General features: G+C 39.5%; 1 protein-coding gene across 1 annotated transcript in view; it reads left to right on the top strand.

Moving 5' to 3' along the window:
- Window positions 1-20000, top strand: part of ZNF536 (zinc finger protein 536) — a 344488-nt gene that overhangs the window by 81282 nt on the left and 243206 nt on the right.

Raw genomic sequence — 20000 nt, 5'->3', positions numbered from 1 at the left:
GAGTCCTGTATATTAGCCAATTGTGAAATATTTGGAAAACACATCATTGAAAGTAAGATTTCACATTTGTATTTTCCCCTAAGTGTATTTAACTGTTAATGAAAGCCATGGGACTGAAAGCTGTTGAGACAGAAATCTTATTCAGGAGACTGGAGCTGTAGTGCTCTCTGACTCATTTGATCCTCCCATGTCTCCTTTGGGATTCAACCGTTTTTAAAAGGAATTACAGATAGCTGTAGAAGAATAGCTTTGTCACTGACTATTCATTCCATGATGTTTCAACATAGGGCACAGATTAATGTAATTTATTGGGCTGAATTTTGTTTTCTGGACATCTGTTCAATATACCCAAACTCCTCCTCTATAAGACTCTGAGGAGCCATCATTTGGTAGCAGCTAGAAACCATTGGGCTGGATATTCACTGGTGACTTGGAGGTATAACTCTTTATGCATTGGATCTCCACTGCCCTAAGCTATCCAATTGTCTGTGTCAAATAACCCCAATGTGCCTTGTGTCAAATATTACTGATGTCACTATTGACATTGTGTCAGAAAATGTCATACCTAATGTCTGTCACTGAAGAATGGTGGCAGAGTCAAAATTTGACAAAAAACACTTAAGGACAGATAATGGATGTAATGTGGATCTTTCTCATTCCCCTAACAGGGAACCAAGAAAATTGTGAGTGTCTGTTCAAATTTTCTTATGCTGGGCACATTGCATGTTGTACATTTCTAGCTGCAGAGATTTTAGATTTGAACTTCTTAAAAATATTGGTATACAGGGGAAGTTAGTCAAAACAAACTTAAAATGACCCCAGTTAGCAGGCACAGCTGCAGCTGGTGACCCGCTCCAGGTTGGTCCAAGGCAGGAGATGGCTTCAAATCCACAAGTGCAGTGAGGCCAGAGACACTGGGCCATGAGACTCACAGAGGAGAAAACAGGTTTGGTGACTCTCATTATACTTCCCTATATTGTATATAGAATTTATATTATTTTGAAGTGTTAAAGCTTTTTAAAATTTGAAGGTCATGATCACATCTTAAGTGATATTCCTTGGTTTTGAAAGAAAGTGTTATTCCTATGGTCACTCTGCTTAAACTTTTTCTAAATGGCTTGATGAGACTAATTCCTCTGGATCTTCTTATAGTGTTCTAAAACTTTAAGGGTAGGATCTCTTGCCTGTGTTGATGTAGCCAAAAAATACTTAAAATTGTCTTCAAAGAGAGACATTTTCAAGCTCTTTTGCTTATGGGAGTTATGGGTAATTTAAAATACCCTGATGCTGATTTGTAGATTTTTAGGGGTTTTTTAGGAGTTGAATATTTTGTTTTTAATTAGTAGTATCTCGTGTGTCTGTCTGGCTCATGGAATCAAGGTCTGCATCCCTTCAGAGGCAGCATCAGGGAGTTCTGCTGTTCTCAGACTGGACTGTGAGCAGCAGCATCTGGCAAGAGTTTGGCTTTGAGCAGACAACTGTAGTTATTCCAAAGTACTCCTGTTAAGTAGTAGTAGTAATAAAAATAAAATTATAGTGGACTGTAAAGCAACATTCTACTCTGCTCCTAAGCAGCTGCCTACAGTTTTCTGAAGTAGGTGCCTCGTGTTGCCCTGAAAGCCCCTGGGCTCGTGTGAAGGAATGTCTGCTTGTGCTGTCCAGGCAGTTGGTGTGATTTGTTAGAGCCACGAGGTCAAATCTTCCCAAGCAGTAGAGAAATGCTGAGAGACAGAGCTTGATGTAGCCATCAGAAGGCTGGCATGTCGTGAGCTGGTTGGGTTTTGCAGAGCTTTTCAGGGAGGGAAGGAGTGGGATGCAGACAGTAAACATCCTAATGTCTGGGTCAACACACAGAATCGAACACTGCTGGGCTGCTCGGTGTGTGAATACCTGCCCTGTGCCCTACCTGAGCTGGCTGCTGCTCACAAGCCCAGGGCACTGGGACTGTGAATCACCTGCTGCTGGCGTCATGGGTGGGTTCTAAGACACGTGATTATTTTTTTTAAAGAGCTCTGAATTTTGAATCCATACTAAAATTATGTTTCTGAAACATCTTTGCCTAAAACACAATAACAAATAGAAAATGCAATGTTCTCAGATCATGAATAAAAGCAGGAAGAGTAAAATCCTTCAGTAGAAATACTCAGGAAGGTAACAAGAACATAGAAGCAAAGCATTTGCCTAATTATCAGCATAACTGGATGTAACAAACAAGGAATAAATCACTTTTTTGCCTTCATTATGTTAAATTAAAAAACCCAGTCTTGGGCATTTTGCCTCTGAAATATACAGTATTTTCAACTTCAGAGCTCCCAACATTTCTCAAATAAGTGAAATGGCTCAGGTGATATTTAAGATGATTCGGTGTGATGATGAATAGCTCATTTACCATCTTACATTTAAACTCAGATCACATTGAAATGTGTGTTTGAAAGTCTGGATGAGTACATCTGGACTCACAGGCAGGTTGTCTTCAAAATAGCAAACAAGAATCTTCCAAAGTTTTTATGGGAGCTTTCATTATCGAGATCCTGTCCCTGAAAGACTCCTTCCCACTTACAGCCCTTCATTGCTATGAGTGTCCCATGGTCCCTTATCACAAGAGACATCATCTGGTAGGGCCTTAAAAATAGGTTTATTTTGAATTAATGAGTGACATAGGAGCTTTTCCTGATGTAGTCTTGGCCTTGAAAGTGACAAGCAGAGGAAACAAAGGAACATGCTCAGCTCTACCTCTGTAGATCTCGGTTCCAATCTGGGTAGAGGGATGGAACTAAAAGGAAAGAGTTTTCTTTTCATCCTTTACCAATTCCATCTATTAAAAAGTTTTGTTTTGATGACCAAAATTGCTAAAGCTGTTCTGTTTGAATAAATAATATGTACTTTGAGATTCCTGAACTCTTTTCCTTTTGACACTCAGACGCAATGATGAAGTTGTAGGCTAAATGCTTTCTTCCATTAAAAAAGGGAAAAGGACAACAAAAGGGTTAACTCCAGCAGGAGTGGGTGAATAAACGTGCTCTACCAGAATAACTGAGCCTGATGTTCAGGATATTCACTTATCATGTGTGAAGTTAAATCCCTGAACTACCTTTTCAGAGCCAGGCATGAATGTAAGGTCTCCCATTCAAGAGGAATTTCCTTATTTCATCCCCCTATAAGGTTCCTGTGGGTCCTTTGTTTTCCTTTTTCTTTTTTTTCCCTGACCACTACTTTTATGAAATCCTGGTAATGCCTATTTGTAGGGCCTTCTGCATCTGCCTGCTCTCTGCAGCAAATGCATGAATTCTGAATTTGTAGTAGTTCTAAAAACATTAATTCTCATAAAAATAGTTAATAGCCAGACTTCATGTTTGACAAAACACTTAGCATGGTCAACTAAGATGGTTAAGTTTGTTTAATACACAAATATAGTATGTTTTTATCCATTTAGTTTAAAATTCTCTTCCTCCTATTAGTAGTTTGCTAATGAGAATACCTGTATAACAGTAATACTTTTAATGGTATTTACTAACATAAATATTTGCTTTCTAGAAGCAATGTTACACAAAATTCCTCAACTGCAGTCTAAGCAACTGCTGGAATGTTTGAGGTAAGAAACCTGACCTTTGGGGAGGATCAACATCAGGAAAACAGAGTTTCCACTGTTTGTGACTTGTGTCCATAGTGAAGGGGCTTGGAATGGCAGGAAGGTGACTGACACAGGCTGTGTCACTGCTGAACCCCAATGGAGAGGTCTTGTCCTTTTAATGATATTGGTAACATTTTGCATGAATTTCAGCATATCCTTGTACACTCAAAACAGTCAGTTTGACAAGGTCCTTTTGTAACAGATAAAGGAAAATAAATAGAAAGAGACATTCATTTATACTAAATGTTAGGAATTGCAAAAATCTGTGTGTAAAAGAAGAATTTTGACTCAGCTGCTGCTGAAATTACATTAGCTGCAGCTTAAAGCAGAACAAAAAGTCTTCCTTGAGGCATCCTCTTCTCCACATAAATTCTGCTCCTTCTCCCGCAAACCATTTAGTTGCCAGCCATTATGGTCCGGTGCTGCATTCCGCATGCACCGTAACGTGCGGTGTCCAGGTGGCTGCAGTTGGTGCTGCAGTGACAGTCCTGGTGTGCAGCCAGGGCAGCTCTGCTGGGGGCACAGCCAGGCAGTGATGGACATGGGAAGGGTGAAGTTTCTCCAGCCCTGCCTCCACTGGAGGCCTGCCCAGGTGGTAGGTGAACATACAGGAGCTTTCTAAAGTACTACACTCCCACAGGTTTATTCTTGGAAATGCAGGAGTTTTGTATATTCAGGTGAGTGTTGACATGAGACTTGAGCAGGAAAAGTCAGCTGGTAACATTTTTTCCAGGGTGGGCTTGAAGTTGAGATCTGGAATGGAGATACACTTTATTTATGATGCCACTTCTCTTACTCTATTATTTTTTAAGGATTTCTTTGCGAAGGGTCTTCTACTCTTTTTTCTTCCTTAGCAAAGTACTCCTACTTAGCTTATTTATTTTTCAGCTTTAAAACATCAGCATTTTATAGATCTGAATTTCACAATGTGAGGATGATTGCTACGTACAATTTGCAAAATTGTGATTAACCAGCCCCTGTTTCGAGTCAGTTCTCCCTAATTCACAAAAGGCTTCCAAGAATAGTCTGCACAAAATTCAGTGTGCAAATTGTAGGGCAGATTTTTAGAGGGCAGTTTAAAGAATGAAGTCCTAAGGGTTTTATCTATATTTATATCTCTTGTTAAACCAAACTCTTATGTAAATGTTACAATCTGTAAATAACAAGCTGAGCCGCTTTCTTAAAGGAAAGATTGCATCCACATTTTTTGAGATTTGGCAAAATTATTAACTTGCACAATAGACTAATATACAAGTATATTTGGAAGCAACTAACGCTAGCCCGTGTCTTCCTCTGTATTTTATGGATATTTAAAGGTTTAAGAATACCTAGACCTTTCATGTTCCTGTAAAAATTGTCTCAGATTGAAAAACACTGCCCTTAGTGATGGCTTGAAAAAAATGGAGATAGCTTTTGTATACTTTTACTTTTTATAGCCATTAATGTTGTAGTAAATCTTGTATTATTGTATACAGTCTAGATTATTCTTCATTCTTTTGCCTTTGGACAGGAAAGAAATTACTGGCTTCCATCAGTGTTATTGGCAATCCCCATATTCTGACATCTGTTCCTTTCTAAACATTTTACCAACCTTGATGAAATGTAGTTTAGTGTTAGAAGCTGACTTGAAGAAGAAATTGGATGATAAAAAAATAACATTGATTAAACACCAGAAGTAATTTACCAATGACTATCAATATTTTGATGGCCATTGCAGTTTATTGCAGAAAAGCTAGACATCTTATAGTAATTTTAATCATATATAAATCTTTGAATTAAACTGCATAAATGAATTCTCATTTTTTAAACAGAAGGACGAGAGACTGATCTTAGTCAATTTTAATCAAACTCTTTGAGCTGTAGTCCTGAGAATGTTTGGGGCATATTTTACAGAGGCCATGCAATGAACAACTCCCAGAATTAAAAATCTCAATTAATATTTTCTAATAGACAGTGGAGATGTCATTCCTGATGTTGTCCTTTCCATGGAGCAACACTGGGACTTGCCCACTCTTGACCAGATGCTGGAGTGAGGGGCACTCCAAGGGGCCTCCAACAACAAGGGTGGTGGGTGTCTGCTAAACCAGCAGCTTTATTCACACCCCTTTTTATTAACTTCATTAAAGTAAAGCAGAGAAATAAAAGACAAGTGAATATTCCCTCTCAGGAGCCAAGCACAGAGCAATTATAGTGTATCTTCCCCCACTCCATGGGGTGGTGAGCTGCAAGAGGTTGTTGAGGGCTGGGGCAAAAGCAGGGGTGAGTGTTTCATTTCCAATGATTGGAGCAAGTCAATTACTCAGTGAAGGAGGAGGTATGAACAATATCTTCTTGGCAAGGGAAGTATGTGGGAAATAAATTGAAAAGGGCTACTACAGAGTGTGTGTTCTGATATTGTGAGACGTAGATGTACAAGAGGATGGGAAGGTGTGATTAGATATTTTCAGAAGCACTTAGCAACAGTCTCAGTGGAGCTGTTGAGATTCATGGGATTTACCGTGGACTGGTAATGTTTGGGAGCAGAGTTTGGGCAATACTAAACTACAAGCCCATGCCCTGTGCGTAGATCCTCCCTGCAAGGCTCTCAGTGAAGCTGTAATGCTTCAGAAGGGTGAGGAAGGCACATTTCTGCAGCACTGTGTGTGTTTGTGGACCTGTATCGAAAATGAAATTGCAATTCTTGATGAATTCACTTCATTGCACCAAGATTTTCAAAGGTGGAATTACTCCTCTAGCGAAAGGGTCTTGGAGGACTCCCAAGCTAGTTTTTGATTCCCTTGAGAGAAACTTGAACCATGGAGAGTTCAAGGTAGATTCTAGGCTGTTTGAAGTGGAGGGGATTTGAGAGATTTGTTTTCTCCATTTTACAGAAAATTTTAATTTGAAGGAAAATTTTCCTAACATACCTCCTTTAGAAGATTGACATTTATTATCACAACAGTTTTCCTTTAATTTCCCAAAAGTCATGTGTGGTAGGAGTAACTGAGGGGTCTAAGTTAAGGGGGTGTATAAACTGACAATTTTTGGGTTCTAATGCTCTGTGCTAATCATAAAAAAAAATAAAAAAAAATCATACATTTTAGCCAGAGATGTCTCAGCATGTTTTATAAATTCATTCAAAGATGAATGAATTCTCACAGTTCCTTGCTGAGGATATTTAGTAGGGAAACTAAACATTATAGACAAAATGTCACTTTTTGAAAGTGCATTGTTTTTCTTAAAACTGATTTTTTTTCTTTTGAAATCAGGCTGGATTCAATTGTGCTTATACATATACCTACCAGGAGTGCAGTCTGGTGGTCAGGAGACTGTTCTGGGAAATGGAATGACTCAGGTTCTGATTCAGGTCATTCCTGAACCCAAGTGTCTCAGAGTTAATATATTAAAAAAAAAAACAAAACAATTCTAAACCAGGCAAAGGAACAGGACTTTGCTCTTCCCTGCTGTAGTGTGTTCCTGTAACCACCAGGAGACGGAGATCTTCACTCTGTCTTCTTCCAACAAACTAAAGTCTACATCTAAAAATTATTTTAATGCAGCTCTGCAAGACAAATTTTTGAATACATTAAAAAATCTACTTAATCCCCCCAAAAAAAAAAAAAAAAGAAATTAGAGAGACATGAAAGAAAATTGCCGTTGTGTGGTCACATTTAGTAACTCGTGTTCAAGGAGGGGAAGGCTCAGTTGTTTGCCCCAGTGTCCCACAGCTCAGCAGCAGGAGCCTGAGGCTGGCCCTGGAGTGCCGACTACCCAGGGCCATGTTCAGGCTGGGGGTGCCTGCCCTCCTGTCAGACACAGAGTGCCTGGTGGCCTTCCCCTACCCTCTCCCAGGCTCCCTTTAACATATGGTCTCAAAGCTGTTGACGTTCACCTGCTCAGATATCTGTACAAACTACTAGTAGGAACTACATAAATATCTAACAGATGCACGGGCTCACCCTGGGATTAATGCATTCTGCACTCGGACCCGTCAGCATCACACCCCTTCACAAAGGCATTTTATTTTTTCACTTGCTCATGTGGTGTACACCTGTGACATGCTGGCAATGCACTTGCTTGCAGTGAGAGAGCCCCTCAGGTTCAAAGCTATCCTTATATCTTTGTTCCTTTATGCGTGAACCTTTTGAGGTTTTCTCTTAGTGTTCAAAAGGCTTGAGCATGGCATTACATCTTTAAAACCTCTCCTGACCCTTTTTTGAATATGCTGAATATAAAAGCAGAAACAAAGCAAGGAGAACTAGATAAATAGATGCAGGGAGACATCATAAGGAAAAAAAAAAAGCTCCTGAGCCTGCCAATATTACTTCATGCCTTTTATTGCAAACCTGTAAACTAACAATAGCCCACCACCTCACACAGCTGGGTGTGTGAATTGAAGGTGTGCTGAATGTGTGGGCTTTCCAAACGTAGCACAATAACAGCAACACCTGTGCTAAACCACTTTGCATTGATTTTATTTTTTTTTTACAATATTTGCAGTCCTTCTCTTTTTAGAAGTCTGTATTTTGGGGAAAAAAGAGGACTTGACAGGTTTAGTTCAGTTTTAAGACTTATCTCTCAAGGTTTGATGGACCTGTTAGAAAATCATGTGGATTTTCTAACATGTACCAAACCAAATGTAGGATTGAGTCTTAAAACAGAGGTAAAATTATTCTTCTTGTGGATCCAGCTTAGCTAATGTACATTGGCTTTGGCAAACAGGTTCCTTGCAGCCCAGTCCTGGTTTGGTTGGTTGGTTGATTTTCAGGTTTTTTTAACTAAGCAGCCAGTGTTTCAATAGCCAGTTACAGCAATAAAATGGTTAAGAAAAATACTAATAGTCTGTAAGTGTATATCTTAAGGCACAACACTGATTTAAAATTATTAATATTCAATAATTCATGGCTGTTTAATGAAATGACATATCAAATCAGAAACAGTAGAAGTGAGAAATTTCTGTAACTTAATTCTCATCACTGCAGAACCATGTAGTTACTAACACTGCTATTATTATCTGGTAACATAGGTTAGGTTTAGTGTTATGTTTAATGTTAAATTTCAGGCATAGAAACAAGATGCTTTTCACTGCAGAATATTCACTGTAACATTCTGGGCTATGAATCTGAGAATTATAAAGATGGGCACCATTGTTAAAATCTAAGCATACCTTTTTGGTCACTTTGTCAGCAGTATAAATGGGTCCAAGGGTTGCTCACAGGGCTAGTTAACCTTTTCTCCTTTAACAGCAGCTGAATTTGAGGTTCTTTTTCACCTAAGTACCTACCAATTTATGTCCGTAATTCCTATTAATTCTGAGTCGCTCTTTCTTACGCTGTTGTTACTTGAAATGGAAAATATTGGTTACAGTCCAAGAGAAAAATTTATAGCCTGTCATTGTAGCCTTGTGCTATTTCAATATCATAATACAAATGCATTCCCTCTTTGTGATAAGTGTATTTTTCCTTTTACTTTCTCATGCGATGTTCAGACCCTTTCCAGACTTACTTTGTCTCTGTGATCCTAGAGATTATAAATGCTCAAGGAGCCTTTAAAGATATTTGTTACCCTCTGAAACAAGGGAAGCAGACTCTCTTGTTCTCTGTCACACTCAGGCTGGGGCTGCAGAAGGCAATTTTTATCTTGTATAGCTAAAAGTTGGGGCTTGTGGTACTTTCCTGTTAGGTCACCTTATAAGCTTGTGGATATTTTCTTACATTTTCTATGGGAAACTGAGCATCCTCCAGTGTTAAGGAAGATAGTTTTCTGGGCCCAATCAAATTCCTGTTGATGTGTTTAGTGAGACAGAGATGAGGCTAAGGAACACAGAAGTGCTGCTTGTTTTAGAAGTGAGAAGGAGACCCACTGGAAAAAAAATTTCTTTCCAGTAATCAAGGGAAGATGGGAGTCTCACAGCAGTAATGTGGACTCCTCTAATTACCACTTCCAAGTTATTAGCATCTGGAGCCCTTTTTCCCTCTCCTATCTAGCAATTATAGAGTGGGATAGATTAGTGTGTTGCAGAAGATGTAGAGTGGACTAAGTTTCTCTCTGTCGGCACTTGGCTGTTTGCTGAAACTGATACTTTTAGCTGAAGTCCAGGCTTTTTACCTGCCCTTGAATCACAGGCTGTTCTCTTCATAGATAATGTATATTCAAGGACCATGCAAATTGTTTATTTACTTCTCTGCTCCCTGCCCCCACCAGAGAAAAAGAAACACATCTTAAAAAGCCAAAGAAAAGCAGTCAGACACATGTTTTGCACATGAAGAATCACGTCTATAGTAAAATGGGATCCATATGTGTGTTTTGGATATGATCATCAATGCTGCGTTTAGCTTTGCCCACATGCCAGGGTGTATAGGCTGCTGCTGAAAGCTCAGAATTTTCTTGCTAAATCACACACAAAATTTGAACTTGAGGTTGCATTAATGTCATAAGTTCATAGTTTTCTGTTGTTTCTTTCCCCATGTATAGTGCCCTTTGTTTATAACTCAAATCCTCTCAAGATTAAACTTTAAAAAGACTCTGTGATTTAATGGACTTAGGATCAGATTCTAACCTCCAGTGTGGAACAAGCCTGACTGTAGCACTCAATAGCAATAAAGGATTGTTTGCAGTTGTGAAGCAATGCCCGCCAAACATTATTCAGAAAAAAGATGCTGGGACTAATTTTTGCATGGATGAAGTATTCAGATGAATGTTAAAAGACTGTGTAACAATAGATGGTGACATACACAAACGGTAAAAGAGAAATTACTATCATTCCAACATAACACTGCACTAATTTTTTTCTTTTCCCCACAACCATAAATATCTTCACTTCAAGTTAGCATATTTCTTTATGTGAAGTCTTTTTCTATTTCGTGCATATGTCCTGCAGAAGGATCTGGAGAGAGTTAAAAACTGTCCTGCTTGAAACTGTTTGCAGTTTGAAAATTTATAAAGATAATTGACTTTTCAGTTCATCTTCCAAGTTTTGGACTTGTTCATTTGTATACATTAATTTTATTCCTTCCTTGCACTTTCCTCCAGATAAGACCTATCTTGCAAGTTTAAGGTCAGATCTTTGCTGTTGCTCAGGTACTTTGTACTCCTCTGGTAGTGGAAAACATCTGTGACTTCTCTGGCCTCCAGAGGATTTGAAATGCCTTCTTTAGACAATCCTCAGCAAGTGACAGCAGTAGGAACAGTACCCCATCCCATTTTTCCCTCTGAGGACATGCTTGGGGCAGGGGAACAACCTGTGACTCTGTGATTAGTTCCTGCTCTGGCAAAACAATGAATTGACCAGGGAGCAGTTCTGAAGCTTGTTCTACTGCATGCCAAGTTGTTAGTGGGGAATCTGAAAATTATTTTGGAGACCAGTGCTATCACATCTCAGTTATTTTCAGGAGATAGGAAATGAGATTCAGGTTTTAAATATGGAAATATCCTTCCTGTTTCTGCACAGAGTTTAGATGTTTTGGGGCACTAAATCTGTGTAATATAAACAAACCAAATTTAAAAGTAAGTAATGCTCCAAGCAAAAGGGGGTTGAGGAGGCGAGAGATGTCTTTGTGGCATTCATTTTCTTGATTCTCTATCCTTGTCATCATGGTCTTGATCCTGAAATATATAGCAAGCTGCCTGCTACTAGCACTTTGTTATATAGTAACTTTTCAACCTTCCTTCTGGGGTTAGGTGATCAATTACTTTGTAAAGAAAACAGGGTGTTATTTCAAAAGCTGTGTTTTATTTTCATTTATAATTATCTCCACATCAGTCTTCAATCTGGAATCTTGAATTGGCCACATATGCACGCTGACTTGCATGTAAAAGATCTGTGACAGCAGACACGTGATGCTTTCATACCATAATTATTCTCTGTATCAGGCTTCCAGTCCTTGAGAGATCTGAAAAATCTACAAGAAAGCTGGTTTGAATGTACCTGTGGGAGTCAGAACTCAGCTCAGATTTTTGTGTCATCAATAAATAGATTTCTTTTAAAAGGAAAGGAAATGCCTTTAACTTCTTATTGTCTTAACTTTGTATTAGAGAGCAGTTTCTTAAAACAGTAGACCCACAGAAGCAATGCTATCAGCTGGAAATCTGGCCCATGTGAGTGCTTTCGTGAGTTGTTCTTGCATCTTCCCCTAAATGTTCTTGTTAAGTTTTGTGGTTTAACAATCATCTCTCAAATTCTTCTATGGAATGTATATTCTCCTCATCTGTTGCATAAGAAATCCATATGATGATAAGAGGGTTTTGATTTTTAAGAGGGAAAATGGTTAAGCTGATTTTACTGAAGTGCTATTGCTTGCTGAAAGTACATGTATAAAATACATAGAAATAGCTTCATTTCCTATCAGGTGACCTGAATATCTTATCTATAAACATGTTATTTAAGAAACATATATATATTTTCATATCAAAGTTGATCTTTTAAAAACTTTTTTTGACTCCATAAGAAATCCATACTTATATGCCTTAGGTAATAATCTTTTCAGCAACAGTAGATCCCAGGGAGTTTCATGGGACTGAGCAGTATGTCAGGACTAGAACTGTAAAATGCACTTGAAAATAAGGCTAAAGGAGATCAACCCACGTAACTTTTCACTTGGTGAAAAGGAAGGAAAGAGAAAACATTTTGGCTGCTCAACAGCCAGATCTCATGAGAGCCTCAGGTGGGGGTTCCTTTCATTCTGATGAGGATGTGCCTCCTTGCAATGGCATTGCAGATAAATTCACTGAGATTTCTTTAGAAATACCAACACCAGTGCCTGCATGAACTCCCACGTGAAACCTTGGTTTCACACCCTCCTAGAGAGGGTAACTGCCACGTTGTGAACCTGCAGGACCCCTCTGGCAGGTCACAGAACCCCGCAGTTGTGCCGTGCAGCCCCGGCGCTGCGGAGGCCAACTGGAGCCGTCGGAGGACGACATCATCAAATCAGTGGCTAATAAAGACAGGCAGCAACAGCAGCAGCAGTGTTGGCCTTCTCCACAGCAGGGTACCACAGATGTTTCAGATAACAAAGTAAGCTTCGCTGACAGAACATGTGTCTAATATATAAAATAATGGGAACCGAAAGAGGGGGGAAAAAAGAGGCCACTCCAATCCACCCATGTAAAAATGTTTTTTATTTATAAGTGAGCAGCTGAATACGAATGTTGTCTGCTCCCACAGAAGTAAAAAATAGCAGGCTGATGTGGATGAGAGACTTCACATGGTTTCCAGCAAAATAGACAGTGCATTGAAATCTTTTTCTTGTCCCTGGACCTACAGCTGGGGTAAATCTATGCAATTTTATTTTCTAGCGATTATACTTTTTTACCTCCTCTGATGATATGTCTGTGCTGTGACTGGAGAGGATCATGGCCAAAGTTTCCTGTGTAACACTGTGCAATGCTGAACAGTTTTTGGACAGGACCAACTTTACCAAATAGTGGCTACACTGAGGATTTTTGCAGGGTAGACCTAGAATATGCAGTGATGATCCACAACTACCTGGAAAAAAAAAATCCCATGAGCAGCTCTCAAGTACGATAATTAGCTGTGAACTGGAAGAATTACAGCAGAAATCCCTGTTTTTATGATATAATAGGCTTACCCTCTACTGTTCAAATGTCCCAAAGTAATAAGATCAACCTCAAAGTTGAGGAAACCTTGGGTGAAGGAGACTTTCACAGGTCTTTTCTGCACTGATCCCAAGGGCATGAACCTGAGTGGGGCACCCTAGAAATTGCAGGGTGACACAGGGTGGTGGTTGGTGAGAGGTCCCACGGTGTAAGGGCTCCATATTGACTCAGTGTGCGCCCTGCTGAATTAAAGCCTGCAAACAGGCCAGGGAGATCACCTGGGATGCCTGGCTGTGCCCCTCCATGCCTTCTCCATGTCTGTGCTGCACGGCCAGTGCTCAAACACTGCGAGCGAGTGCTGCCCAGGGGGGTGCAACTTGTTAGCCTGCTTTTGAAGGGTAACAGACAATGGGATTCTGCAGGGTGGGACAGGAAGCTCCTATCAGAGGCTAATAAATGTTTCCTTGTAAAATGGGGAGATGCTTATGTGAGTCCAGATATAAAGTGAAAGTAAGACAGCCCTCAGAGGAATTACTGAGATAATAAATGTACTTACTAGGGCAGTGTGTGCCAGAGCAAGACAGAAATGGGCTAAGACCAGAAGAAAATTAGAACCTCAAGTGCAAGCTGAAGCTTGGTGGTCAGATAAAATTCAACCCTTTCCTCTGAGAAAAGAGTGTCTGCCCTGACTTGATTATCTGGGATTGGCGTGGCCCATGAGAACAACAGTGTAGGATTTCTGCCACGTGTCCTGCTTTAAGCAGTAAGACATGAACACAGAATATGGTAACCAGCTGAAAGAGGATTTGGCTCTCAGCATATGCATATTTTATGTACAGATTGTGCTGCTGCAACTCCAGCACCTCAATGGTCAGAGGCTGTTCGTGTGTCAGATTATTGCGGCATGTGGCTAAAATCCTTTGAGGCTGCGGGTGGGATCTGAGGTTTGGCCCAGCACAGAGCCCCTCTGCATGTGCAGGATGGAGTCATCTAACCTGTGAGAGGTGAGGGTATACAACCACTCCCTGTGAAATCAACATGAAATCAGAGGTCTATGATCTACAGTAGATGTTTCTTTCTGTGGCTGAAGTGTAAATACATGTTAGGCAAATTGCTCCACCAATTTTGTGGCTATATATGTGTTGTGATTGCATTAGCAAGGTTTATAATTCTCTAAAGCCAGGTATGTAAAAGCAGGACTTCTATAATGCATTCCTTAACTGAAGAAAGTAAAAAAAAAAATCTGTTTTTTTTTAAATGAAAGTATTTTTTCCTTCTCTGAGCAGCACCTTATAACTGAGATCCACCTTCAACACGTCAAGGTCAGAATTCAAGACACAGAATATGCTCATGAAGCTGCCCAACAAGATACCTTTATTCAGCCAAATTAGAAAACTTGTGTGTAACCCAAAAGATCAGAATAGAGTCCTTATTGAGCAAGGTTAGGAGGGATAGAAACAATCGGCTTATATAGAGTATTTTTACTTCATAGGAATGTGGTTCTGATTGCTGAAAATGTATCCTTTGCATGAAGTACAAGCATAATCCTATGCCTACTTTGCCCTTTGAGTAAAAGTATGCTTAATAGCAATTTCAGGGAAAAAAAAATCTATTTAAAGCCTGTTGAGCAGAATATCCACTTATAGAGGGAAGCTATAAGTGAATAATGTTAATGGAGTTCTGTTTTGTAAAATGCATAGGACAACTAATAGAATCAAGCTCCTATAACAGTAAATGATTGAATTACATTTAAGAGAGTACCTTATTTATGACCTTTAAAGATAGTTTTACAGCTGTCTGTTTTTGTCAATCCTAGACCACCTTCATACAAAAGTTTTTAGAAATCTCATCTCTCACTTTATATTATGGTCAGAGGACCTTTTGTGCTATTGTATGTCAGTAGTTCCATCAAAACATTTAAGTAGGCCAATTACTGAAAGGGAAAAAAATGCTTTCTGGAGAAAATTATTATACCTGTTTTTAGGAGAAGTTCTTAATCTGGGAATAAATTTTGAACAATAGGGAAGAAGAATGACCCGACCCAGGATCTCCTCATCCTCAGAAAAGGAAATTAAGCCCTATAAATACCAATTATTGAGTGTTTTTCCCTCCAAGGAGTGGATTTTTGTAAAGTAGAAGTTTGTGTGCAACTTTTGCTAATCACTGAGATATTATGAAGAGAAACATGAAGTTTTATACTGCTCTCAATTTTTTTCCCATTTATTTTTACAGTATGTGTTTGGTTTTTTGCTGTGAAACTCTGATTCTGTGTTATTTTGTGCAAAGGAAACCCTCAAATTTACTGCACACTTGATTAAAACTGTTTGTACTTTTATCAGTTTTAAAGAGGCTGCTCTTGCAGTCATTTGATGCTGGTTTTACCTTGCTCTGTTCAGGAAAGTCAAGTGAATTTGAGAGCCCTTCCACGTAGCATTGGAATTTATACAGAGATTCTGTGTGGGAATACCCTTCTGTAACTCTCTGCTAAGTTTTACATCATTCCTTAAAGCATTCTACAATTTTGTTAGCTTTTGTGCCGGAGGGTTCTGCCTGCTGTGGTGTCATTGATTGCTCGTCCTAAAAGAAGGCAGAGAACAAAGGTGGAATAAGCTGCTAATCTTCTGAATCAGCCAGATGTCATTCAGTGGTATATGGGAATTTAAGGCACAGATCCTTAAGGAAAAGGGCACAGAGGGGCTGTGAGGCTGCCAGAAGCAGCCCCTTCCTTGTGGCACCCTGCTTGCCAGAGCACTGCTGTGTCATGCTGCCTTAAATGTGGCTTTTGCCTGCTGGGTGCAATGGAGCTCTCTGGGGAGCACCGCATTTCCAGAGAGCTACAAATGGAATTGGCTACTTTAAGAATGTGATCATCTGATTAATTTTTTTTTTTTTTTCTTTTAAGATCAGTTTAGCAAGGAGGATCCTAGCACTTTATAGGTCTTGCTTGTTCGCTGTGAAAGCTCTGTGCTGTAGCTCTGAGTTCCTGTTGAGGTAATCTCAAAATTCTTACTGCTGCAGAATCAGAGCCAAAAGGGCTGGACTGCATGTGTACAGCAAAGAATGGACTAGAAAAAGGCTGTGAAATTTCTGTGGCTGATCATACTTATGGTTCTGTCCTTTACAATGTAAAGTAAAAAATGTATTGTTTTACACAGAAGCTCCATTATAGGTCAGGCCTTTTCCTAACCAGCCACTTGAGAGTGGCCCCACTTGACTCCCAACACAATTTACTCTGACCATTAGTTAAGGGCTATTTCTGCTCTGTCTGTGGTGTTCCCAGCTCCATATGGTGGTAGCTTAAGGCTGATCTAAGAGTAAACAAGAAGTGCAGGGTTTTGGTCACACAAAGGTGTGGGACTCAGTTTAGAAAATTAAAGAAGAGATTAAATGCAGGGGAAATACTCTGTCTTTATTTCTCATCAGATATGCCAGGAATTGGAGGTTAGGTCTCCCCTCTTTTTGCCATGCTTGTAGGTCCATTATTTCAAAGTAAATCTCTTTTTTGCAGGGATTTTTTGTTATTTTATTGATGCTTTTCTGAAAATGAAGTTCCTGCACTATACTGTCTGTTCAGTATTCACAACAAGGAGAGATTCTGGCTTTGCCCCAAACTGCTGACAGTCTCAATACTTTTACAGCAAGCATCTCTGGAGCACTGAGGAAGATTTTTGGAGGATGAGAGGGAATGTCAGGCTAAAGTACCGTAAATAATTTATAGACCTCAGATAATTGTCCTGTGACAGCTCCCAGTGCTTCCAGTTTCTTCCTACCACCCCTATTTTCAGCTATCAGTTATAGAATCTTGACTTAATATTGCTAATTGCATAGTAAACAGAACAATATTGTTTGCCCCAAGACAGATTACCATTTCTCATTACAGAATTCACATAGACCACAAATCATTGATACCATCTCCACCAGTTATAATAAAGTTTATCTTCAATCTGATAAAAAGCATGTACTGAATAATAACTGTTGCTCTTATTGTAAGTGGTTTAAAAACATGCTTTTTAAAAAGCTGGGTAGTTCACTGAAGTTGCAATTCTGCATTTGCCCTAGCCAAGAGAGGTGAGAGTTGGGGACAAAAGTGGTCAGATTTCCAAGCATGACTCTGTGGGTGCAGCGTGTGTGGTGGCACTTGACAGCTGATGAACCTCTTACTGTTATCACAGTCAGCTAAACACAGTCAGTCCCACTTTCCCTGCATTTATCTGTATTTGTACTTGAACCCATTGTTCAGTGTGTTACGGATTTGCATCTTTAGCTTATTCATAGAGAATTAAAGTGCACTGGATGTTGTAAGAAGGTTTATCTCTTCAGTTCAAATTCTAGAGATCCTCGTTGGTCTGCAGGTTTCTGCCTCAGTCCTGAGATGAGCACTTGCACCTGCAGCAGTGCAAAGACAGGCACTAAATCCTTCTAGAAAACTGCCTGAAAAAACAGGCTCATTTTACTTATGTCCTACCACTGCTTGTGCACATGCATAGATGAAGAAATAATTTAGTATGACACAAACCACCAAAATCCATAAAGGGGATACCATGGCAGGAATATGGATACTGCAATACTTTTCAGTTTTCTTACAGAGGTGGAAATCTTCCAGTAGTGCATTTCAATCTGCCCTGGTGAATTTAAATACTCCTTAGGGAGGTTAATCTTTTAGCCCTGCATGTTTTTATGTCATACATACTGAGAGAGAAGCAATTGCATCATTGTGTGTCATTTTGAACAAGACTGGCCCAAATGTTAACTGTCACAGCAGAACTTTGCATTTTGCTACCTCCTTTCATTGAGATGAGGCTCAGCCAGCAAATTCAGCTCTAAATACAAACTTCCTCAAAGCCTAGCTCTGCTCTTGAACCAGGGAAATGCTAGTTTGGTAAGAAATCCTAAAATCTGGAGCCAGTTTTAAAGTTCAGTGATTTCATAAAACAACTGAAAATATTGTGCAAGTCCATCAGGGTTTGGACCAGGGTGTGTGAAGTTGTGATTGAATCAGGTTCTGGTGTAATTCTGTGGGGAAGCAGGGATTCAGAAGGATTCTTTCAGAGTTGAACCCCAAACTCATTAAAATATTACAATAAAGTAATTAATGCACATGGCCACTAGACACTCTTAAAATGTAAATTTCACAGCTGTAAGAAATTAGATTTGTTTAAAAATAACAGAAGGCTCAAGTACAAATTATGGAGTAAAAGCCTATAAAATTTCAAACTTGGTTTTAAGGCACAGGCTTTTTTTTTTTTTTTTTTACTAGCTCATTTGCTTCAGCACTAGTGCTCAGAAACTGAATTCCTTGTCTGCCTTTTGCCTCTGAAGTTGTAGTTGGGTACCAGTGTAGAGCTGAATAGTTATAAAGTTTTCTTATCAGAAGGTTGGACTTGGAGAACAAGGCAAAATTTGCAAGGTGCCTGTGCCCCATCTGAAGCCCGTCTTCGTTCAGGAGGTGCAGGCACAGGTTCCCTGAGTGCCTGTGTGAGTTGTGTGCACAGCTGGGAGGACAGGTAGGAACAGTTGTTGGGAATGCTCCTTTTTCACTGCACATGTGTTTTGGCTGGCATGAGCAGAACTTGACCTCTAGGAACTACTGAAAGTGGTGAATGCCCTCAAATCATTCTGTGCCACAGAGGACAAGAAAATGAAAGTGGCTTCAAGGTTCAGAAGCAATGGAGCCAACTGGATTTTTCAAGGGATGTAACACGTGTCTTTTCAGTGCAGAGGTCTTATTCCAGATTCTCCAACACTTTCTCACCCATTGGTGTTTACAAACATGGGCCTCACTGTGATGCAAGAAAAGACTCGGACTAGCAAATGTCCAGCAATGTATTTCCATTTGAAGCAACGCTGAAATACAGGGCTCCAACATGGCCTCTTGGCACACCAGCTTCAGCAGAGTACTGAAATGGCTGAAGGAAGGAATTCCAGTCAGAATATGTTCCAGATGAATCCTGTTGGAGATCCATTTCTAAATATATGCTACGTGCCTAACTATTAAAAAGTTCAGATTATGACCCCTCTAATGTTATTTTAATGCTGGTTTTTAAAATGTAATTATAAATCAAATTGCATTTGAGATCTGAAGCTGACAGTAGTGAGCTGGAACACTCTAAGAGCTGCGTTAAAAATAACCCCTCTCAAACTTTATTACTGGTTTCAGAAAGGGAAGTGCAAGTGGACTGGCCAGATTCATCCCTGCTGCTCCCATCAGCAGACAGGACAACTTGCTAAGTGCCAGTTGTGTTCTGGTTTGCAGAGACAGAACATGGGAGATTTCATCTTTATCTGGAGGTCGCATTTTCAAACTTTGAATATCTCTCTTGGAGCTTAAGTAGAACACACGAGCTCATTTAAATCATGTTTCCTCCTTTCTTTTCTCATTCTTTACCATAGTGAATTTTCTTGAAAATTAAGACTTCTAAAACTTGCACAGGAACCCAAAAGTTGAGAAAAGCAGGACGTTACTTGGCAAGTGCAAAATTTTGGGGCAATGCAGAGCAATTACAGGGAAGAAAAGCACTCAGTGACTTTTGTGCTCGTCAATGGTATCTGTATGAATGTAGTTAAGAAAAGGGCTGGAAAAGATACTAGAAGGACAGAACTGAAAGACTGTAAGCATTCAGCAGGGTTGAAATGTTCTGTTCAAATAATGGCTATAATGATTTTGGTAACTCCATATTTCTTTTTCCCCCCTTTTAGTAAATGTAAATGTTTGCATTAGATACTCCTGTAACTCACATAAAAATTAACTAATCCACAAAGAGTGCATTAGAAACTATAGGCTTTGAATTTCCATTTATATAGGTGTAGTTTAAGGGGGAGAAAGGGAGGGAAG

This window comes from Molothrus ater, chromosome 12 (assembly GCF_012460135.2).
Source record: "Molothrus ater isolate BHLD 08-10-18 breed brown headed cowbird chromosome 12, BPBGC_Mater_1.1, whole genome shotgun sequence".
Taxonomy (NCBI): Eukaryota; Metazoa; Chordata; class Aves; order Passeriformes; family Icteridae; genus Molothrus; species Molothrus ater.
The sequence above is the reverse complement of the archived record's forward strand: the minus strand, read 5'-3'. Positions and strand labels throughout refer to the sequence as shown.